This window comes from Salvelinus namaycush, chromosome 6 (genome assembly GCF_016432855.1).
Source record: "Salvelinus namaycush isolate Seneca chromosome 6, SaNama_1.0, whole genome shotgun sequence".
NCBI classification, from domain to species: Eukaryota; Metazoa; Chordata; class Actinopteri; order Salmoniformes; family Salmonidae; genus Salvelinus; species Salvelinus namaycush.
This window is the reverse complement of record NC_052312.1, coordinates 27,720,277-27,744,950: the sequence shown is the minus strand read 5'-3', so window position 1 is coordinate 27,744,950 and position 24,674 is coordinate 27,720,277. Positions and strand designations below refer to the sequence as shown.

The 24,674-nt window shown below is 42.7% G+C and overlaps 1 long non-coding RNA gene and 1 pseudogene across 2 annotated transcripts; one reads left to right on the top strand and one right to left on the bottom strand.

The window, feature by feature from the left end:
* Positions 1-2,156: 2,156 nt before the first annotated feature.
* On the top strand, positions 2,157-22,020 carry LOC120049055 (annotated as a pseudogene).
* LOC120049315 lies at positions 4,926-6,696 on the bottom strand. 2 transcript variants are annotated; one of them, XR_005477106.1, is made up of 4 exons: positions 6,647-6,696; positions 5,833-5,977; positions 5,333-5,515; positions 4,926-4,975 (listed from the first exon to the last, which is right to left on the bottom strand). It is a non-coding gene; the product is annotated as an uncharacterized LOC120049315 (long non-coding RNA). The 2 variants fall into 2 exon arrangements; XR_005477105.1 differs by having other exon boundaries at positions 5,333-5,977.
* Positions 22,021-24,674: the final 2,654 nt, after the last annotated feature.

Below are 24,674 nucleotides of genomic sequence, written 5' to 3'. Positions count from 1 at the left end.
TCGCCGTCCTGCACAGTGGCATGGAGACGGACCTGGACCAGATGGTGGTGGTCAAAGTTAAGTGCCCACCCGGAACGTGAAGGGAACCCTACCTAGCCCAGTTTCAGCTATCTGTGTGGCACAATATATGGGCTGAAGAGAAAATGGCTGTGCAGCTTGCCCTGGCCCAGGAGGGGCGTGCGTTACAGGCCCTACAGGCCTCAGCTCGGATCTGTGGACGGACTACACTGCCCTAACTACCACCTTGAGGTATAGGTTTGGCAGTTGAGACCCCAGCGAGAGAATGTGGGAGAAGTTAGCAGGTCGTAAGATAAATGGATTTGAGATCCTTGGCGTCCTGGCTGCAGATATGTTTTTTCGCCAGACAAAGGTACCCCCAGTTTGCCATGACTGCTCAAAATGAACTGGCCTTACAATCCTTCCTCCAGGCCTTGACACCAGAGAGGCTCCAACAGCAGGTGTGCCTGGCTACTCCTGCCACACTGTGTAAGGCCCTGGAAGAAGTGGAAAGAGTGGAAAACTTCTTGAGTCCAGAGAGTCGGGTTATCCCAACGGATGCGGTCGGGTAGAAACGGAGGTAGAGACCAAGAGTGATTTCAGATGAGGTGGTCTGTCAAGCCAACATGGAACACCGACAGTGGACTCCATGATGGTCCACTTCTAGAGGTCAATACCAGCCTAAGATAATCTGTTTTCGTTGTGGCCAGAAATGCCACATCGCTCACCACTGTGAAGCCCCACTTCAGCCCTTGCGCGCCCCTGAGTCGACGGAAACGCTAGGGGGATGATGAAGTGAGGGGAACATCATCTGAGTCCCCTGAGCCCCTCGTTGAGCTGGAACATCAAATTGGTCGTTCTTCATTGAACTGGGCTATTGTTTGCGTTCAAGACCAGGTCGTGTTTATTGCTCTCAGTTTGGCATTGTCAGAGTAGCCACTAATTTCAGTCATTTGTGTGGTATTAAAACATATTATGCTCATGTTTTATATCATGTACATTTAATAGAATTGCATGAAATGCATTTATAAAAGGCCAATCTGTTCTACTGTATGCCACTGTTACGCAAATGTGATTATAGATGCATGCAATGTTTTATTATAAAGGGGTTATTTTTTATTAGTTTTTGTTCGTTTTTTAAAAGCGACGTTGAGATTATGTATAAAAAGCGCTATAAAAAAATACTTATTATTATTGGACAACCACGCTCTCACTCAGAACATTATGTGCTAGCTGGGGTCATTGTGAAACTCATAGCATGGTCACAATAATCTGTAGTTTGTGCTTTGCTTTTATGTACATATACATACTGTTAGGATTTATGTTTATGCACTATAGGCTGTTAGCAGATTGGTTGAAGGTGAATGATGTTTTGTTACACACACACACACACAATGCAGAGGGGGTGTGTAAAAACTGACCACCACAGGCCATAAAAGCTGTGGACAGTCTGGAGAGGGGAGGGGTGCATCTCTCTAGACCAACCAGGAGTTTAGAATACTGGACAATACCATATTAGGAACTGTTTCAGTGAATGGTCGAGGGGGACACAGAATGGAGCTGCTCTACCCAACAACCAGATGTGGAGAAGGAAAACGCCAAGGGGCTTGGACAAGTTTGGGGGCCCACAAAGGAGGAGCAAGAGTATGAACCATGCTAAACCTCTACTATGATAGGCCAACTGGAAGAGTTGAGAATAAACTTGTCATAGTATAAAACTACTATTTTGAGTACATTCCACAGTTCTCTGATCTACCCTGCGCGGAGATCCAGTGAACCCGTATATACGAAAATTGCATTTGCCATTTATGGTTTGAGTTTAATTAAAATACTTAAAATATATTCGGTGACTATGAATCACATTTTGTCCTGATGCCAGATTTGAACAGACGCAAATCTCTTTCAATACCTATGTATATTTCTCATGTGAAAAAAAACTAAAACATAGCATTTAAGCTGCTAATGTCATGGAAATTAGAAGGTTTAAATAGGTATTGATGTGAAGGTGAAATATCATTGATATCGATTTCAAAGTTCCATCAAACTGATGATTTTGGTGGAACAAATGTTCCATCGCAGCCTCCTTCCTGGTTTTATCAAATCAAACACCAGGATATAACACGGATGTCCCACCCACACTGGAAACAATACAAACAAATATGGCGGAACCCGCGTTGGAATCATGGATAAGGATGGACTTTACAACATTATTGAATGAAATTGTTGCTGAGAAGTTCCGTGAAAAACATTGACCGGTTTTACGATCACTGACAAATGCGTTACAAATTCAGGGAAACAGGTGCGCAAAGGGGAGAGTTATGTGGCTAGCTAACTAGCTAGCAAAAGACCTCAGCTAAACGGGCTGTCTCTTCATTGAACTGGGCTGTTACCCATGTCCTGCTTTTGTCTGTTTAAATGAAACATTGTTCGTTTTCTGTATTATCACAGAGACCGCAGTGAGGATAAAGCCTTCAGGAGCCTAATGAAGATCCTGTCAAAGCTATCAGAGGAGATCCAGGCTGCAGGTAGAGAGGTTGAAGAGCTGATCCTGCTGTTGACCGCAGTATGCTTCAGAGCAATGGCTGTGTACAGTGTGCGCTCAACCAGACCCTAATGAGGTGAGCTGCAGTCAATTTACCAGACACTTTAACCCTTTCACACGTACCATCACACGGGTGTGATCGTTCTACAGTGGTCCCTGAAGCGTACGATCACACCCGTGTGATTAGAACACTCATTTAGAACGCTCGTTTAGAACGGCCAGTTTCGAATGACGCAACAATCAGCGTTTGAGCTGGCCACACTTTTTTCAGAAACTATTTACACAAACACAGTCCTTACAAAGTTATGTCCAGAATGTGAGCAGTTTATTTTTTGGATTCAATGTTCAGATATTCACAGAAGTGTATATATAGCATAACACAATCATCCTAACCGGGAAAATGTAGGCTACAATAGTCCTAGCGCTAACTGAGGAAAGATTGACCCAACACAAGCAGTCATATTTTCTAACTCTAGGCTGACATAAACTACAATATGAATTAGCTAATAGCAATTACTATGTATAATTAATCACATCACGGGTGAGCTCACCATTGATCGAAATAATTAGGTAAAACACTTTATAGAAATCGAAAGTAATCCGATGATTAGTTTCAGCGCGCAGCCATGCATTTTCCTCACAGAAACCTGATGATAATAAGAGAAGACGAGATGAGTTTGGTCTGTTTATAGTATGCATGTTGAAGGGGTGTGTCATCTACCGTCGTTCACATCCCACCATTCATTTCCGGAAGTCCTCAAAGAATTTGTGAACTCTTACTCACCTCATTTTGTTATAACATCTTTGGTCAAACAGACGATTACGTGAAACCCAGAATGCATTGTATGTCAACAAACATGGCTACACAGCTGGAATTAGCTTAGCTCATCATAATCAGTACAACCTTCAAAAAAAATATTTTACACACATAATATGTGCCCATTACAATCTGTGCAAGAATCGGAATGCATGATTTGTCACCTAGAATTGAAAACATGTGAATAAAACCGTAAATACACAAATAATTGCCACACGAAACATTTTCTGATAGTGATTTATTGTGGCGTGTGCCGGTAGTCAAACACGTACCCTCTCACTCTGAGCCATTCCTCTGAGCCATTCAGTGTTGTTGTTTATGTATGTAGCTAGTGAGCTAAGCTGTAGCATTAGCAATGTCTTTCAAAAGGAGACAACTCACAAATGTGGAAATTCTGGAGATTTTTTTAAATTCTGACAATGAGTCTGAGTATGAAAGTCAGGAATCAGATTCTGACAGTGACAGTGAGGAGCTGCCCTCCAACCTTGTAGCCATTGAGAACCCTGAATCTGAATTTCCCTTGTCCACTGACGAAGTACCAGTTCCCTTTGAAGATGCTGGTGGTGATGGAGGCAGACCGACAGTGGATGAAGTACAGGAGTTCTGTGGTAGCTGGAAGGCCACCAGTAATTTCACCCCTCCTGGCCCTGCTGTTTGCTTTGACGAGTCCCAGTCTGGAGTGCAACGCCCCTTGCCATTTCCAACTGAGGCAGAGTGCTTCAAGTTGTTTCTGACAGAGGAGCTGGTGGGAGACATAGTAGAGGAGACCAATCGCTATGCCTTGGAGCTACAGGAGAAGAGAGAGCCAGGAGTGAGGGGGAAACTCGCTAAATGGGTGACAACCACAATTAGTGAAATGTATACCTTCCTGGTGACAGTCCTCCTCATGGGGATAGTAAAGAAGAACTCCCTAAGAGAATACTGGAGCACAGGTCCTATGTTTGCAACTCCCTTCTTTGCCACCCTCTTTTCCCAAGACCGCTTCCTAGTTCTGCTGCGATGCCTGCATTTCGTCAACAATGCTACTGCCATCTTAAGTGACCCGTTATACAAAATAAGAAATGTTCTAACCAGCCTGACATCAGCATTTGGTCGGGTCTTTGTGCCATACAAGGACCTATGCATTGATGAGTCCCTGATGTTATGGAAAGGTAGGCTGGCGTTCCGTCAATATATTCCCTCCAAAAGGCACAGGTTTGGAGTCAAGTTCTTTGTCATGTGCGACGTGAAGACAGGATTTGTCCAGGATATTATAGTTTACACAGGGTCCACCACTGACATCAAACATTATGAGGGGCTTGGGGTGTCCGGGTCCGTAGTGATGACCATGCTGGCTCCTCATCTCGGCAAGGGACACACTTTGTACGTGGACAATTGGTACAGCAGTCCCACACTCTTCCAGCATCTGCTCTCCAACAGCACAGGGGCCTGTGGCACAGTCAGGTCGAACAGGAAGGGGATGCCGGCATTCGGATGCAGGAAGATGCAGAGAGGGGAGGTGGAGTTCCAGGAGAATGGTCAACAGCTGGCAGTAAAGTGGCATGACAAAAGAGATGTCCATGTCCTCTCCACTGTCCATACAGCAACCATGTCGGCCACAGGGAAGGTGGATCACCTGACTGGAGAGAGAAAGATCAAACCAGATTGTGTGCTCGACTATAACCTCAAAATGGGGGCAGTGGATAAGCCAGACATGATAAACAGCTTTGTGGAATGCACTCGGAAAACAACCAAGTGGTATAAGAAGATATTTTTCCATCTGATCGACACTGCTGCCCTCAATGGCAGCATAGTTCACCGCCAACTAACAGGTGAGATGATTACTGAACAAGCTATTTTTGTAATTTGATGTACAGTTCAGATACAAATCCATTATGCAATTATAGTGACAATATCTCACCCACCTACCCACTGCCTCATCATCCTCTAACTTTCTTCATCCTCCCCACTCCCTCTTAGGTAAAGTAATTACCTACCAAAAATACAGAGAGAACCTAATGAGAGAGCTGCTGGAGGAGCACCACACCCCTCGGCGCCCATCCACTGGGGGTCGTCCTGCTGTAAACAATCCCCTACGCCTTACTGCACGGCATTTTCCCTGCAAAGTCCCTCAAACTGCTGCTCAAGGTAGTCGCACAAGGAGGCACTGCAAAGTCTGCCTGTCTGGCACCAGGAGAAGTAAGCAGAGGAAGATGACAAAATACATGTGTTTAGCTTGTGATACACCTCTATGTATTTCACCATGCTTTGAGGAGTATCACATGCTCAAGCATTATTGAGCACATCTGCAGCAATAAGTGACTGACTGCCATGATACTATGCCTTCAGAGGTGGGGGGGTGGGGGTGGAAATGCAGTTGTTGTTCAGTCACTGCATGAATATTAAATATGGGTTATGCATTTTCAGTTTTTTGTCCTCTAGTATAACAAGTTGTTGAACCAACTACCAATACTGCAATAAAATAGACGACTATTACATATTGGCATATGTGTTTTCTTGCTGTCTTTTCATCCAGTAAGACTGTTAAGGAGTGTACGTTAGCATACAAAAGCTGTCCTCATTCTTCTGCTCCAAAGATGTCCAGCTCCAGTTATGATATTGGCAAATAATGTTTGTGGTTTCTGAAAGTACAGAAGAAAGAGGAATTATTAATTAGAATACAATATAAGGATATAGCAATAAAACAATACTACAAAGAAGTAACATAATAAACACTGCTATAAAAAATAGTTTATTGCATTAAGAAACTAACTTTTGAGCTCCACAGGGGGGCAAGGCAGGGCAGAACAGAGCTATGCTGAATAGACCAAATAAACAAACCATGGTCATATTTTTTATTTTATTTAACTAGGCAAGTAATTTAAAAACAAATTATTATTTACAATGATGGCCTACACCGGCCAAACTCGGACAACGCTGGGCCAATCGTGCGCTGTCCTATGGGACTCCCAATCACAGCCAGTTGTGATACAGCCTGGATTTGAACCAGGGTGTCTGTAGTGACGCCTCTAGCACTGAGATGCAGTGCCATAGACCGCTGCGCCACTCGGGAGTCATAAGGTCAGGGTAGCTTCAAAATACAACACAAGCTAATAGTTCTCTGACGCAACTAGCACTGTTTTACAGAGCTAATAGAATAATGTAGCTACATAAGCACGATTGACATAACACCATAAAGGTTATAAAATGTGTAACGTTACCTCACGTGTCCGCGGTTATAAGGAATATATTATGATCCATACATACAGTGAGCTACAGCAGAAACTATTATAACGTAATAAGGCACTTACTTTGATAGAAACGCAGCCTGGATTTGAACCAGGGAGTCTGTAGTGACGCCTGTAGCACTGATGTGCTGTGCCTTTGACCGCTGCGTCACTTGGGAGTCATAAGGCCATGTAGCTTCAAAATACAACACAAGATAGTACTTCTCTGACGCAATTAGCATTGTTTTACAGAGCTAATAGAATAATGTAGCTACATAAGCACGATTGACTATAACACCATAAAGGTTATAAAATGAGTAACGTTACCTCACGTGTCCGCGGTTATAAAGAATATACACAAATATATTACGCTCCATACATACAGTACGCTACAATAGAAACGACATACAGAAACTATTACAACGTAATAATGCACTTACTTTGATAGAAACGCACACATTTCCAAAGTTATTATTATTAACGAAAACAATGACTGCAATGAGGGCAACAGATAGAAAATGTGAACACGTGTGCAGATCATGTTCTGACGGGAGATGAGCAAATGTCTGCAGACGTGGACTGCACAAACAATTGGGAAGTGCTTGGGGGAATTTTGTCCGTGTCAGAAATGTCCCAAAAATGTAATTGTCCGCAAAAGTAAAAATTACTATTTTTATGTGAATGAATGAGGAGGCGGAACACACCTAAATTCAAACTGTTTTTAGAAAATAAAAACTTGTTAGAAAATAATTTGAAATTGAAGTTGAAACAGCCTATAAATATAAACAGGCTGCGTGCTTGGGTTTGGGTTTGAGAGATATTTGGAACTCACGCATGAAAGGGTTAATCCAGTCACGCACAGTCAAGGAAGAGCTAATAACATTACCAAGCGCATCCATGTTGGTAGTTTTGTTTTCACATGAATTCAAGTGTGTTTACACTTCAAAATTCTGGGGGTGTTCTATTTAGCAGTTTCCCTGTTATGAAATGCCCCCCCCCTCTGTCCAGTTGTACTGGGTGGGTGGGTTGGTTGGTTAAAACATAAGCAAATCTACCTTTTTATCCAGGTCCCTTGGTGCTATTGACCTGTCAATCAGAATCCTAGACATGCTTCAGAAACTGAAGTCTGAGAACACGTCTTTGAAGGTGATTTGTTTTTATTCTCCCTCCTATGGCTGAAGAGAATAAGCGTAATCTCCTGGTATTTGCAGTTGTGTGCAAAACAATTGTAATGTATTGTAACCGTTCAAATTTCATTATTTTTTTTATTTCTTAAGTCTTCTTATACGTGTCTGACTGTTGTTCTCTGCACTTTACCACTGATCTAGCACTTCGTTGCTGGGTACTGTTCATTGGAAACCTTGCTGTTGATAACCAGTTCTGCAAAGAGGACATTTGGGCGCTCATCTTTCCAGATCTTCTCATGTAAGTACTTTGGCCCTACATCAGTTTCACTTCTCAAGGCCTCGACCTAATGTGCAAATCATGTATGCCTTACACAGTTGTCATAATTCACATTAGGAAAAAGGACTTAATCTTTATTGATCCTTTAGGCCTTCAAACTGGAATATAAGGGTTTTATGCATGAAAGCATAGTGTCAGCGAAATGTCCCGGACTGGATCGAAGTTACTGTTGGCAGTTTAAAAAAGTTTTTATTTTTTTTGTATTCCTTTATTTTCCCCTAACCCTGCCACCCCTCCCCTAATTGGTGTACACTAATGGACAACAATACTTAGGCTTCTACTTCCAGCTTTTACATACTATATACAATTTACGGACACAAAGTATTTTACAGTTATCATTTTGTTTGTTTGGTCAGAACGCAGGGCGGTGCAGTTGCCGTACCAGGCGGTGATACAGCCCGACAGGATGCTCTCAACTGTAAAAGTTGGTGAGGGTTTTAAGGTGCCAAGCCAAATTTTTCAGCCTCCTGAGGTTGAAGAGGCTCTGTTGCGCCTTCACCACACTGTCTGTGTGGGTGGACTATTTCAGTTTGTCAGTGATATGTACGGCGAGGAACTTGACGCTTTCCACCTTCTCCACTGCGGTCCCGTCGACGTGAATAAGGGTGGTGCTCCCTCTGCTGTTTCCTGAAGTTCACGATCAACTACTTTGTTTTGTTGACTTTAGGTGAGAGATTATTTTCTTGGCACCACCCTCCGAGGGCACTCACCTCCGCCCTGTAGGCTGTCTCGTCATTGTTGTTAATCAGGTCTACTACTGTTGTGTTGTCTGCAAACTTGATGATTGGTGGTCTATTGGGGCAGTAAGCAAATTGAAGTGGGTCTAGGGTGTCAGCTAAGGTAGAGGTGATATGATCCTTGACTAGCCTCTCAAAGCACTTCATGATGACAGATAGTCATTTAGTTCAGTTGCCTTTGCTTTCTTGGGTAATAGTGCAGATAGTTGACAAAACATGGTTGTGGGGGTCGAAGATTAAATAATTTACTCTCTTGTGTTGCAAGACCATTGATATACTACATTTCATCCAATGCTTTGAAGTTTACTCACCCGCCACAAGTTCTGTCTGTGAGCGTGTCCTTTCAGAGTAGGATTTGCAGACTCCTTTTGAACCCTTAAATCAGCCCTTAGAGTGCTTATCTCCGTGTCTAAAATAGGTATTTAATCCTTGGAAATGACAGATCAAGGGTCAAGAAGCATGTGTAAAATGTCAGGAATGGAGACTGAAAATGTAAAATGACTCTTCCTATTCTAATCGACTCTGGTCGAAAGTAGTTCACTAAACGGAGTAGGATGTCATTTGAGACACATGTTGAGTTAAATAGCACATACAGTAATCTCCTCATGCTGTATCTGTGCTTCCTGGGCCACACCGGAGAGACAATAAGTGTTTTTGAGTCCATCGTAGCACTGAGCCATATTGGCTTCCTCATGGTGGTTTTATTATTATTACGTTAATGGAGGAAAGAGAAACATTTCCTTACTCTCATTATCTGTTCCATCCCAGCTATCGGCAGCTATCACTGACTGTGATATAAAGCACATTAATAGGGATGGGGGAAACTGGCATGTGTCCACTTGCAGTGGCTTAAAAACCTTGCTCCCACTTTACAAGGCCCTTGAATGATAATAACCTATCGTCGGCTCCCAGCTGGTAAATAATAATTTAATATGATAGTCTTTCATTAAGTATTTTTTACATATAGGCTGAAGTTCATATTTTTTGATTTTGAGTGATCAAAAAGTACACACTTTACAGTAACTAACTCAGCATTTTCTCTCTTGCTATGGCCGTTCATGACTCTACCATTTAATTTGCAGAGTAACCGCATGTATGTAAGTTTAACCTATATAATTAGATAGGTGACAGAGACCAGTGCAACACGTTGTGACAGCTTTAGACCAACCCGCAACCACACATGGCTATTTTCCGTGGTAGTAGGGAATTCCTAAGGATAGGGACCTCAATGTTGGCTGATAGGGACATGGATGTTGGTTGGTTATTGAGATTGCCCTATAGAAACCAAGGAAACACAATACTTAAACAGCTTCTTCTTGCATAAGGAAAATTGCCATCTCAGCATTGTTTGAAATTGGCCCTATCCATAGACTCAAGACAAACAGAATAATTAGTGACTAGTGTTTTTTACTGTGTTTTGGATGAGAAAGTAGTTTTTTGGGGATGGTGAGATTCTATTTCTGCATTGTAAATATGTTTGTTTTGATTATATTTAGTGATGCACCGATATGACATTTTTGGCCGATACTGATATCCGATATTTTCCTTGCCAAAAGTCCCAATACCGATATTTAACATTTTAGCTGTCTTTTAAGCGTTCTTGTACAACTTTAATAGTTAACACACACACATGGACACAGTGGTCTAAGGCACTGCATCTCAGTGCAAGAGGTGTTACAGCCTGGATTCGAACCAGGGACTGTAGTATCACATCCGGCCGTGATTAGGTGTCCCATAGGGCGACGCACAATTGTCCCAGCGTCGGCCAGGTTTGGCCGGGGTAGGCCGTCATTGTAAATAAGAAATTGTTCTTAACTGACTTGCCTAGTTAAATAAAGGTTACACACACACACACACACACACAATGACCAAAACGTTTTTTTTGTTGGCATTGACGTATGTCCCCATTACCAGTAAAACATAATCAAAACCGATTTCTTTCACTTACTTGCTGTGCTGTTTCATTGTTCAGTCGTTTCATTCTCAACCATGATTGCATCATACATGTCAAGCAGTGACGTTTCAGCTATGTCTGTCCGTGACCTCTTCCAAATAAAATGTTATTTGTCACATACACATGGTTAGCAGATATTAATGCGAGTGTAGCGAAATGCTTGTGCTTCTAGTTCCGACAATGCAGTAATAACCAACGAGTAATCTAACCTAACAATTCCACAACTACTACCTTATACACACACAAGTGTAAAGGGATAAAGAATATGTACATAAAGATGTATGAATGAGTGATGGTACAGAACGGCATAGGCAAGATGCAGTAGATGGTATAGAGTACAGTATATACATATGAGATGAGAAATGTAGGGTATATAAACAAAGTGGCATAGTTTAAAGTGATACATGTATTACATAAAGATGGCAAGATGCAGTAGATGATATAGAGTACAGTATATACATATACATATGCGATGAGTAATGTAGGGTATGTAAACATTATATTAAGTGGCATTGTTTAAAGTGTCTAGTGATACATTTTTACATAATGTCCATCAATTCCCATTATTAAAGTGGCTGGAGTTGAGTCAGTATGTTGGCAGCGGCCACTAAATGTTAGTGGTGGCTGTTTAACTTCTTGTGGGCAGGGGCCAGCATTTTCACTTTCGGAAAAATAGCATGCAAAATTCAACTGCCTGCTACTCATCCCCAGAATATAAGATATGCATATTATTAGTAGATTTGGATAGAAAACACTCTGAAGTTTCTAAAACGGTTTGAATCATATCTGTGAGAATAACAGAACTTATGTAGCAGGCAAAACCCTGAGGACAAACCATTCAGAATTTGTATTTTTTTTTATGTCACTGTCTTTTCAATGTATTTTTTAAGAGACACCAGATTTCTAATGGACTTGCTTGCAGTTCCTACCGCTTCCACTGGATGTCACCAGTCCTTGGAAATTGGTTGAGGTTATTCCTTTGTGTACTGAAGAAGTAGGGCTATCGTAAATGAGGGTCACATGAAGTAAATCTTTTGAGAGAGCCACGTTACGAAAAAAGTTGCGTCAGTTTGTTTTCTTTTGTATTGGACACAGATCATCCCGTCTTCAAATTGATCGATTATTAACGTTTAAAAATACCTAACGTTGTATTACAAAATTTGTTTGAAATGTTTTGGTAAAGTTTACATGTAACTTTTGATATATTTTGTAGAGAAGTGGCGATAGTTGGAAGCTGTGTTTTTCTGGATGAAATGGTCCAAATAAATTGACATTTTGGATATATATCGACGGAATTAATCGAACAAAAGGACCATTTGTGATGTTTATGGGACATATTGGAGTGCCAACAAAAGAATTTCGTCAAAGGTAAGGCATGATTTATATTTTATTTCTGCGTTTTGTGTCATGCTTGCAGTGTTGAAATATGCTACTCTGTTTGTTTACTGTTGTGCTGTCATCAGATAATAGCATCTTATGCTTTCGCCGAAAAGCCTTTTTGAAATCTGACATGTTGGCTGGATTCACAACGAGTGTAGCTTTAATTTGGTATCTTACATGTGTGATTTAATGCAAGTTTGATTTTTATATCATGTTATTTCAATATGGCGCGCTGTATTTTCCCTGGCTATTAGCCGGTGGGACGTTTGCGTCCCACCTGCCCCAGAGAGGTTAACAGTCTGATGGCCTTGAGATAGAAGCTGTTTTTCAGTCTCTCGGTCCCTGCTTTGATGCACCTGTACTGACCTCGCCTTCTGGATGATAGCGGGGTGAACAGGCAGATGCTCGGGTGGTTGTTGTCCTTGATGATCTTTATGGCCTTCCTGTGACATCGGTTGGTGTAGGTGTCCTGGAGGGCAGGTAGTTTGCCCCCGGTGATGCGTTGTGCAGACCTCACTACCCTCTGGAGAGCCTTACGGTTGTGGGCGGAGCAGTTGCCGTACCAGGCAGTGATACAGCCCGACAAGATGCTCTCGATTGTGCATCTGTAGAAGTTTGTGAGTGCTTTTGGTGACAAGCCGAATTTCTTCAGCCTCCTGAGGTTGAAGAGGCGCTGCTGCGCCTTCTTCACAACGCTGTCTGTGTGGGTGGACCAATTCAGTTTGTCCGTGATGTGTACACCGAGGAACTTAACTTTCCACCTTCTCCACTACTGTCCCGTCGATGTGGATAGGGGGGTGCTCCCTCTGCTGTTTCCTGAAGTCCACAATCATCTCCTTTCAATCAATCAATCAATCAAGTTTATTTTATATAGCCCTTCGTACATCAGCTAATATCTCGAAGTGCTGTACAGAAACCCAGCCTAAAACCCCAAACAGCAAGCAATGCAGGTGTAGAAGCACGGTGGCTAGGAAAAACTCCCTAGAAAGGCCAAAACCTAGGAAGAAACCTAGAGAGGAACCAGGCTATGAGGGGTGGCCAGTCCTCTTCTGGCTGTGCCGGGTGGAGATTATAACAGAACATGGCCAAGATGTTCAAAATGTTCATAAATGACAAGCATGGTCAAATAATAATCAGGAATAAATGTCAGTTGGCTTTTCATAGCCGATAATTAAGAGTTGAAAACAGCAGGTCTGGGACAGGTAGTGGTTCCATAACCGCAGGCAGAACAGTTGAAACTGGGACAGCAGCAAGGCCAGGTGGACTGGGGACAGCAAGGAGTCATCATGCCCGGTAGTCCTGACGTATGGTCCTAGGGCTCAGTTCTTCCGAGAGAGAGAAAGAAAGAGAGAAGGAGAGAATTAGAGAGAGCCAATATGTTCAAAATGTTCATAAATGACAAGCATGGTCAAATAATAATCAGGAATAAATGTCAGTTGGCTTTTCATAGCCGATCATTAAGAGTTGAAAACAGCAGGTCTGGGACAGGTAGGGGTTCCATAACTGCAGGCAGAAAAGTTGAAACTGGAACAGCAGCAAGGCCAGGTGGACTGGGGACAGCAAGGAGTCATCATGCCCAGTAGTCCTGACGTATGGTCCTAGGGCTCAGGTCCTCCGAGAGAGAGAAAGAAAGAAAGAGAGAAGGAGAGAATTAGAGAGAGCATACTTAAATTCACACAGGACACTGGATAAGACAGGAGAAGTACTCCAGATATAACCAACTGGCCCTAGCCCCCCGACACAAACTACTGCAGCATAAATACTGGAGGCTGAGACAGGAGGGGTCAGGAGACACTGTGGCCCCATCTGATGATACCCCCGGACAGGGCCAAACAGGAAGGATATAACCCCACCCACTTTGCCAAAGCATAGCCCCCGCACCACTAGAGGGATATCTTCAGCCACCAACTTACAATCCTGAGACAAGGCCGAGTATAGCCCACAAAGATCTCCACCACAGCACAAACCAAGGGGGGGCGCCAACCCAGACAGGAAGATCACGTCAGTAACTCAACCCACTCAAGTGACGCACCCCTTCTAGGGACGGCATGAAAGAGCACCAGTAAGCCAGTGACTCAGCCCCTGTAATAGGGTTAGAGGTAGAGAATCCCAGTGGAGGGGAACCGGCCAGGCAGAGACAGCAAGGGCGGTTCGTTGCTCCAGAGCCTTTCCGTTCACCTTCACACTCCTGGGCCAGACTACACTCAATCATATGACCTACTGAAGAGATGAGTCTTCAGTAAAGACTTAAAGGTTGAGACCGAGTCTACGTCTCTCACATGGGTAGGCAGACCATTCCATAAAAATGGAGATCTATAGGAGAAAGCCCTGCCTCCAGCTGTTTGCTTAGAAATTCTAGGGACAATTAGGAGGCCTGCGTCTTGTGACCGTAGCGTACGTGTAGGTATGTACGGCAGGACCAACTCGGAAAGATAGGTAGGAGCAAGCCCATGTAACGCTTTATAGGTTAACAGTAAAACCTTGAAATCAGCCCTTGCCTTAACAGGAAGCCAGTGTAGGGAAGCTAGCACTGGAGTAATATGATCAAATTTCTTGGTTCTAGTCAGGATTCTAGCAGCCGTATTTAGCACTAACTGAAGTTTATTTAGTGCTTTATCCGGGTAGCCGGAAAGTAGAGCATTGCAGTAGTCTAGCCTAGAAGTAACAAATGCATGGATTAATTTTTCTGCATCATTTTTGGACAGAAAATTTCTGATTTTTGCAATGTTACGTAGATGGAAAAAAGCTGTCCTTGAAACAGTCTTGATATGTTCGTCAAAAGAGAGATCAGGGTCAAGAGTAACGCCGAGGTCCTTCACAGTTTTATTTGAGACGACTTTACAACCATCAAGATTAATTGTCAGATTTAACAGAAGATCTCTTTGTTTCTTGGGACCTAGAACAAGCATCTCTGTTTTGTCCAAGTTTAAAAGTAGAAAGTTTTCAGCCATCCACTTCCTTATGTCTGAAACACAAGCTTCTAGCGAGGGCAATTTTGGGGCTTCACCATGTTTCATTGAAATGTACAGCTGTGTGTCATCCGCATAGCAGTGAAAGTTAACATTATGTTTTCGAATAACATCCCCAAGAGGTAAAATATATAGTGAAAACAATAGTGGTCCTAAAACGGAACCTTGAGGAACACCTTTGTTTTGTTGACGTTGAGTGTGAGGTTATTTTCCTGACACCACACTCCGAGGGCCCTCACCTCCTCCCTGTAGGCCGTCTCGTCGTTGTTGGTAATCAAGCCTACCACTATAGTGTCGTCCGCAAACTTGATGATTGAGTTGGAGGCGTGCATGGCCACGCAGTCGTGGGTGAACAGGGAGTACAGGAGAGGGCTCAGAACGCACCCTTGTGGGGCCCCAGTGTTGAGGATCAGCGGGGTGGAGATGTTGTTATAGCGGTATGAGTACCAGCATATTCATGAGCATTCAATACGACTTCAGTATGAAATCCTCGACGACACAGTCTCAGCATGCTCATAGGGTTGATGTCAGTCGTGAAGCTAATAGCTGTGACGCTATTATGGTGTATCTCCGGTAGGGCAACATCTGAAAAATAGTAAATAAATAGTAAAAAAAAGTGTACCGGTGCTCGACCAGTCGGTGAAAGCCAAAATCACCCATGAGAGAGAACGGTTGATTTGTCAAGGGCAATGAAGTCCATTATCTTGGCGTTAATGGATTTCGCCTTTAAGTTGTCTCGCTGAAATTTCCTTTACTCTTTCAAATGACTGCTCGACTTGTTGACTCCTCGATCCACACAGCAGACATTGTGGGCTAGGTTAGGAATGCTGTGTTGCACATGTAGTGCAAAATTTTACATGGAGTCATCACTTCATGTACCTACGTTATACAAAGATGTTATACATCTATTTGTGTTATATAAACTCAGCAAAAAAAAGGAACATCCCTTTTTCAGGACCTTGTCTTTCAAAGATAAATCAAAATAACTTCACAGATCTTCATTGTAAAGGGTTTATACACTGTTTCCTATGCTTGTTCAATGAACCATAAAAAATGTATGCACATGCACCTGTGGAACGGTCGTTAGCGTCCCACATATCCTAGAGAAATTAACGTCCCACTTGGCCAAAAGCCAGTAAAAATGCAGAGCGCCAAATTCAAATATATTACTATAAAAATCAAACTTTCATGAACTCACACATGAAAGACACCAAATTAAAGCTACACTTGTTGTGAATCCAACCAACGTGTCAGAATTCAAATAGGCTTTTCGGCGAAAGCAAACGATGCTATTATCTGAGTTAGCACCATTGTAAACAAAGAGAGAGAAGCATATTTCAACCCTGCAGGCGCGACACAAAATGCAGAAATAAAAATATAATTCATGCCTTACCTTTGACGAGCTTCTGTTGTTGGCACTCCAATATGTCCCATAAACATCACAAATGGTCCTTTTGTTCGATTAATTCCGTCGATATATATCCAAAATCGCGTTTGATCCAGAAAAACACCGGTTCCAACTCGTGAAACATGACTACAAAATATCTCAAAGGTTACCTGTAAACTTTGCCCAAAAAATTCAAACTACTTTTGTAATACAACTTTAGGTATTTTTTAACGTTAATAATCGATAAAATTGAAGACGGGATGATCTGTGTTCAATACAGGATTAAAACAATCTGTAGCATGCTTTCTGGTCATGCGTTTCTATCTAACAGGACACTTCAAGTGACTTTGATTCAAAATGGCCGTACTTCTTCATTACACAAAGGAAAACCCCTCAACTAATTTCTGAAGACTGTTGACATCCAGTGGAAGCGGTAGGAACTGCAAGAAGGTCAATTAGAAATCTGTATTCCCAATGAAAATCCATTGAAAAGAGAGTGACCTCAAAAAAAAAAAGATCTGAATGGTTTGTCCTCGGGGTTTCGCCTGCTAAATAAGTTCTGTTATACTCACAGACATGATTCAAACAGTTTTAGAAACTTCAGAGTGTTTTCTATCCGAATCTACTAACAATATGCATATCTTATCGTCTGGGGATGAGTAGCTGTCAGTTGAATTTGGGTATGCTTTTCATCCAAACGTGAAAATGCTGCCCCCTATCCTAGAGAAGCTAAGACACTAAGGTCATAGTTATGGTCACAGTTATGAAAACTTAGGACACTAAAGAGGCCTTTCTAATAACTCTGGAAAAACACCAAAAGAAAGATGCCCAGGATCCCTGCTCATCTGCGTGAACTTGCCTTAGGCATGCTGCAAGGAGGCATGAGGAATGCAGCTGTGGCCAGGGCAATACATTGCAATGTCCGTACTGTGAGATGTCTAAGACAGCGCTACCGGTGAGACAGGACGGACAGCTGATCGTCCTCGCAGTGGCAGATCACGTGTAACAACACCTGCACAGAATCGTTACATCTGAACATCACACCTGCGGACAGGTACAGGATGGCAACAACAATTGCCCGAGTTACACCAGGAACGCACAATCCCTCCATCAGTGCTCATACTGTCCACAATATCCTGAGAGAGGCTGGACTGAGGGCTTGTAGGCATGTTGTAAGACATCACTGGCAACAATGTCGCCTATGGGCACAAATCCACCTTCGCTGGATTAGACAGGACTGGCAAAAAGTGCTCTTCACTGACGACTCGCGGTTTTGTCTCACCAGGGGTGGTGGTCGGATTCGCGTTTATCTTCGAATGAATAGGCATTACACCGAGGCCTGTACTCTGGAGCGGGATCGATTTGGAGGTGGAGGGTCCGTCATGGTCTGGGGCGGTGTGTTACAGCATCATCAGACTGAGCTTGTTGTCATTGCAGGCAATCTCAACGCTATGTGTTACAGGGAAGACATCCTCCTCCCTCATCTGGTACACTTCCTGCAAGCTCATCCTGACATGACCCTCCAGCATGACAATGCCACCAGCCATACTGCTCGTTCTGTGCGTGATTTCCTGCAAGACAGGAATGTCAGTGTTCTGGCATGGTCAGCGACGAGGCCGGATCTCAATCCCATTGAGCACATCTGGGACCTGTTGGATCGGAGGGTGAGGGCTAGGGCCATTCCCCCCCCAGAAATGTCTGGGAACTTGCAGGTGCCTTGGTGGAAGAGTGTGGTAACATCTCACAGCAAGAACTGGCAAATCTGGTGCAGTCCATGAGGAGGAGATGCACTGCAGTACTTAATGCAGCTGGTGGCCACACCAGATACTGACTGTTGCTTTTGATTTTGTCCTGGATTATTCCATTTATGTTAGTCACATGTCTGTGGAACTTGTTCAGTTTGCCTGTTGTTGAATCTTATGTTCATACAAATATTTACACATGTTAAGTTCGCTGAAAATTAACACAGTTGACAGTGAGAGGACTTTTTTTTGTTGTTGCTGAGTTTAGGTATGCGCGTCAGCTTTGACATCGGTTTTGCAAATCGTTGTTAAACTAGACATCAGGCCGATACCGATGTTGGAATTTTTAGCTAATTTCGGCCAATTCCGATATGTTCACCGATATATTGTGCATCCCTAATTCGATTTTTGTATTCTTCTTCCAGGTTAGGGAACTGGATGGTCTTCCTCTCATTATGGACAACTGCGTTATTGACAGCAACAATCCCTGTGTCCTTTTGATTCGTATAGAATCTGATGTGCCTGTGGTGTTTAAATTATACTAGTCGTAACTATCATGTTAAAGCCACTGTGGATGGATGTTAACCTAATGAGCTTTGTACTTTTATGTATCATCCTTTGTCTTCCTGTAAGTATTGTTGTTGCTGATACGTACGTTTATCTAACATGTTTATAGTCATAAGTCAATGTTGGTGGTTGATGGATATATTTTACTGTATACACTCCCTACGTATTTATTTGGACACACAGTGATGCTAAAATGTGTACATTTGTCTTTATGCTCCAACATTTAGGATTTGACAAATGTCATGAGGCGACAGTACAGAATGTCATCTTTTATTTAAGGGTATTGTTTTAAATATTTGTTTTAGCATTTTAGAAATGAAAGCATTTTATGTATCTAGTCCCTCTCTTTGAATGTGTCATAAGTATTTGGACAAATTCACGTATGTCTATGTAAACGTCTTCCATTTAAGAATGATGGAGGCCACTGGGTTCTTGGGGACCTTGAATGCTGCAGAAATGTTTGGTACCGTTTCCCAGATCTGTACCTCGACACAGTCCTGTCTTGGAGATCAATGGACAATTCCTTCGACCTCATGGCTTGGTTTTTGCCCTGACATGCACTGTCAAATGAGGGACCTTTATATAGACAGGTGTGTGCCTTTCCAAATAATGTCCAATCAATTGAATTTACCACAAGTGGACTCCAAGTTGAAGAAACATCTCAAGGATGATCAATGGAAAGAGGATGCACCTGAACTTAATTTCGAGTCTCAAAGCAAAGGGCCTGAATACTTAATGTAAATATCTTATTTCTGTTTTTATGAAGTTGCTAACATTTCCTAAAACCTGTTTTCGCTTTGTCATTATGTGTAGGTTGCTGAGGAGTTTGTCTTTAAAAAAAAAAAATGTATAATACATTTTTAACGTAAACATTTTTGGAAAAAGTCCACAGGTCCGAGTACTTTCTGAAGGCACTGTAGACCATGCATAGGCTATATGCATGGTCCAATATGTTAATTAAAATAATTTTAAATATAATTTTTGCCAGTATGTTATTGGGCTCATTTCTGGAGATGGAAATTATATTTCAGATGGTGTCAGCATACATTTTTTTTAAATTCATTTTGGAGTAGAAGAAAATCCCAGAACTGAGCTTTTCAGTTCACATGAATGTCCTACATTCATGTGGATGCTTCCATGATTATGGATAGTCCTGAATAAATCGTGAATAATGTTGAGTGAGAAAGAGGAACAAAGATTCATATCCCCTCAAAAAATACTTGTTAATCACAAAAGTGATAAATACATTATTTACCATTTATTTTGGGCACAACATATTCCGAAAGACAACCAAATCAAACTGCAAATGCTACCAACAAGTTTGAAGAGTCACAAGCTTGATGTAGTCATTGTGTGCTAGGAATATAGGACCAAATACTACATTTTATGCAGTGAATTTGTCCAAGTACTTAATGTCACCTTCAAACGGGGGGACTAGATGCATAAAGTGCATTCATTTCTAAATGTAAAACATATATGTACGAAAATAACCTCGTATAAAAGGTGACATTCTGTACTTTCACATCCGTAAAATATTTGCTCTCAAATCCAAAATGCTGGAGTATAGAGCCAAATTAAACAATTTAGCTTAACTGTCCAAATAAATGTAGGTGAGTGTCTACATTTGTATTTATTAGGGATCCCCATTAGCTGCTGCCAAGACGGCAGCTACTCTTCCTGGGGTCCAAACACACCAAAGCACCCACATTTACGTATAAAACAAAAGATCAAACATTGAACTATGTTTGTATTGAATGAGCTAAAGATTAACTAGTACATCATTTAACATCCCTACACCACCACATATCGACAACACAAAATGTTCAATACCACCATACAACAATATCACAATGTGTGTGTGTGTATGCATGTGTCTGTTCCTTTGTGTGTGTCTCTTCACAGTCCATGTTGTTCCATAAGGTGTATATTTACCTGCTTTTTAATTCTGACTATACTGCTTTCATCAGTTACCTGATGTGGAAAATAGTCATGGCTCTATGTATTATGTGTGCCTCCCATAGTCTGTTCTGGACTTAGGGACTGTGAAGAGACCTCTAGTGGCATGACAAGTCACTGTGGTGAATTATTATACAGTATGTGCCGTGTATCCATCATGTTTATACTGTTGGTGGATGTTGGCACTGACACAACAACAGCTTAGTTTGAGTCCACCTCCGTCCACCCCCCGGGGGCTAGCTGTCGGTCAGGGCACGGTGCCAGCTTGTCTTTTCACCAGGCGGTGAGCTATTAATGAGCCCCACTGTCCCCCTGACCCCCCCAGGAAGGAAGTTGTCATCGAGGTTATTGTTGAGCTCCCTCTGCTCTTCTCAGGTGGGCTACAGCCAGACACACTGGGCAAAAACTGTTTGAATCCATGTTGTTTCCAAGTCAATTCAACAAAAATGATGTGATAACGTTGAATCAATGTGGAAAACTGATTGGATTTGAAAAGTCAACTTAAATCAAATTACATTTAAATGTGTTGTTGATTTCAAGTAAAATCCACTTAAATTGACAACTGAACCAAATGTAAACCAAAGCTAGACATTGAAATGATGTCTGTGCCCAGTGGGTAGCTTGCCTGGAGTGCCGGATGTGTGGTCTTTGCTGGTTTGAGATGATTCTATTGGTCCATTCAGCCAGGCAAGCTCAATCAAGCACAGATAGTATTTGAACCCAGGTCTGGGCCACAGCCACACCGCTACATGGCCTGGTCACAGATGCTGACTGGGCATATGTGGAGAGGAAGAGAACTAGAGGGGGTGGGAGGCTGGGTCGCTTCCTTGTCATTCAACATGGACACAGTACTCACTCATTGTACTGATAGTGTCCTGTACAGTGGGATGGTGGTAGCTAATTGAGAGTGGGTTAGTGTTACTCCCCTTCAACCACAAATCAAAGTAAAGTATGTGTGAATGTGTAGGAGACAGCAACCAATATGTGTAGTTTTGTAGAAAAAAGCTTTTGAGAGTTGGGTTTCTACATTCCTCTTGTTCCTCTTCCATTGTAAAATAAAACTAACTCTCACTCTCTGTGTGCCATAAATGTAATGCCATCCTTAACCTTTCTTTCTCCATCAGCCAGTGGGCCTACTTTGCTACCCGGAATATTCTAGAACACAACCTGGTGAATCAGGAGCTGGTGGCAGCTCTAGAACGTTGTGGGGTGGCCAATGACTCCGCCCTGAGGACCATGGGCTTAAGAGTAAAGGAGAGAGATGGTATCATGCTGCTCAAACCCTGTTCAAAAGACCCTTGAAGGTTTTCACACAAATGATTTCAAACCAATTTGTTGGTGCTAACCAAACTATAGGGTTCCCCCTTCCGTTCCAAGGGTGTTGCAAAGGGAATGGATTTTGATTGTCTTGCTACAAGCTTTGCACTATATCTGCTTTTACCACCCTGTTTTGGCTTTTGGTGAGAATATCAATGATACAAAGGACTATTCCTGTACTTCAGGGTACCGCATGTTTCTTCACAAAAAAAAACGTAGATTTAGTTACATGTAGATACATATTTGTAGTTACATATTCCAACCAACAGCACCAGTCTTCAACTTCCTTACGCATTTCAATAACCTAATCTATGTTATGTGTCAGCTATGTTTGCTGTGTGTGTACTTTTACTGGTATGGGTCTTTGGCAGCCAGCTAGATGGGGCAGACAGAGTGTGATTGGCAGTGTGTAGACAGTGAGGCCTTGTGTAAGTGGTAGTATATTTGTTTGTAGACAGAGACCCAAGTAGTGTGAGTGGCAGTGCGAGTGAATCAGACCAGAAGTATTGGCTTGCAGAATGACCCCCCCCCCCCCACACACTGAATAAGCTGACCGGTCCTGACACCTCAACAATACATTGCTTTAGTCACCCGGCCCACTTGCCGCTCTGCCCTATTTACTCTGTCCCTTGTTTTTTAATGACAAAATGTATTGAAACAATCGGGTTGACTTTCCCCAATCCGCTGGGTATAGTGAGGGGAGCTTATGAGGTTCCGGTCCCCAGCATTTCAGACGGCTGACAAAACACGGCTTTTACTTCTGCTCCAGTGGCTGCCTGCAATGCTTTTCAAACACAGGAAAACCCAGAGAGAGCGTCAGGCTGGCTGAATGAGGTGGCCGTCACAGCCGTCTATTCAACAACTTCAGGGTCAGGAGCAAACAGCTGTCCAACAGCAGCCAGGATTGAAAGGTGTCATCTAGATCAGCGTTTCACAACTCAAACCATAACTCTGTCCTCCTGTGCCTTCTTCTGTACTGGTATTCTTCCAGAATTATATCTGTACTACTCAAGGTCTATATAATGGATGATTGTAACTTTAACTGCTGAATAAAACTTTTGTGTGACAAATGATCCCGTTTTTTTCAGAGAGAATGGGTCAGTCTTATGTAAATTGATGTATGCTTTTGTGTCTAAAGACAGTGGTACAGTAGTCTGGACAGGAAACCCAAGAAATCAATAAAAGATGCTCAGATTTTATTAGAAAAATTATAATTGTCAATTTTTCTGTGGTGCACACAATCCTGCATGGCCTAAAAGCTGTGCAATCATTTATCAGACATATAGCAGACATCCAATCCAACACTCGATCTCTAGCATCCATTTCTTTTCTTAATACTTAACATTTTGCTGCTGCATTACTTGATCATTCAAGTAAACTCACTGTCAACTTTATTTTCAGCAAACTTGACATGTGTAAATATTTGTATGAACATAGCAAGATTCAACAACTGAGACAAACTGAACAAGTTCCACAGACATGTGACTAACAGAAATTGAATAATGTTTCCCTGAACAAAGGAGTGGAGTCAGAATCAAAAGTAACAGTCATTATCTGGTGTGGCCACCAGCTACATTAAGTACTGCAGTGCATCTCCTCATGGACTGCACCAGATTTACTAGTTCTTACTGTGAGATGTTACCACACTCTTCCACCAAGGCACCTGGAAGTTCCCGGACATTTCTGGGGGGAATGGCCCTAGCCCTCACCCTCCGATCCAACAGGTCCCAGACGTGCTCAATGGGATTGAGATCCGGGCTCTTCGCTGGCCATGGCAGAACAGTGACATTCCTGTCTTGCAGGAAATCACGCACAGAACGAGCAGTATGGCTGGTGGCATTGTCATGCTGGAGGGTCATGTCAGGATGAGCCTGCAGGAAGTGTACCAGATGAGGGAGGAGGATGTCTTCCCTGTAACACACAGCGTTGAGATTGTCTGCAATGACAACAAGCTCAGTCCGATGATGCTGTGACACACCGCCGCAGACCACCTCCAAATCGATCCTGCTCCAGAGTACAGGCCTCGGTGTAACACTCATTCCTTTGACGATAAACGCGAATCCGACCATCACCCATGGTGAGACAAAACCGCGACTCGTCAGTGAAGAGCACTTTTTGCCAGTCCTGTCTGGTCTAGCGACGGTGGATTTGTGCCCATAGGCGACATTGTTGCCAGTGATGTCTGGTGAGGACCTGCCTTACAACAGGCCTAGAAGCCCTCAGTCCAGCCTCTCTCAGCCTATTGAGAACAGTCTGAGCACTGATGGAGGGATTGTGCGTTCCTGGTGTAATTCGGGCAATTGTTGTTGCCATCCTGTACCTGTCCCGCAGGTGTGATGTTCAGATGTACCGATGCTGTGCAAGTGTTGTTGCACGTGGTCTGCCACTGCGAGGACGATCAGCTGTCCGTCCTGTCTCCCTGTAGCGCTGTCTTAGGTGTCTCACAGTACGGACATTGCAATGTATTGCCCTGGCCACAGTTGCAGTCCTCATGCCGCCTTGCAGCATGCCTAAGGCAAGTTCACGCAGATGAGCAGGGACCCTGGGCATCTTTCTTTTGTTGTTTTTCAGAGTCAGTAGAAAGGACTCTTTAGTGTCCTAAGTTTTCATAACTGTGACCTTAATTGCCTACCGTCTAT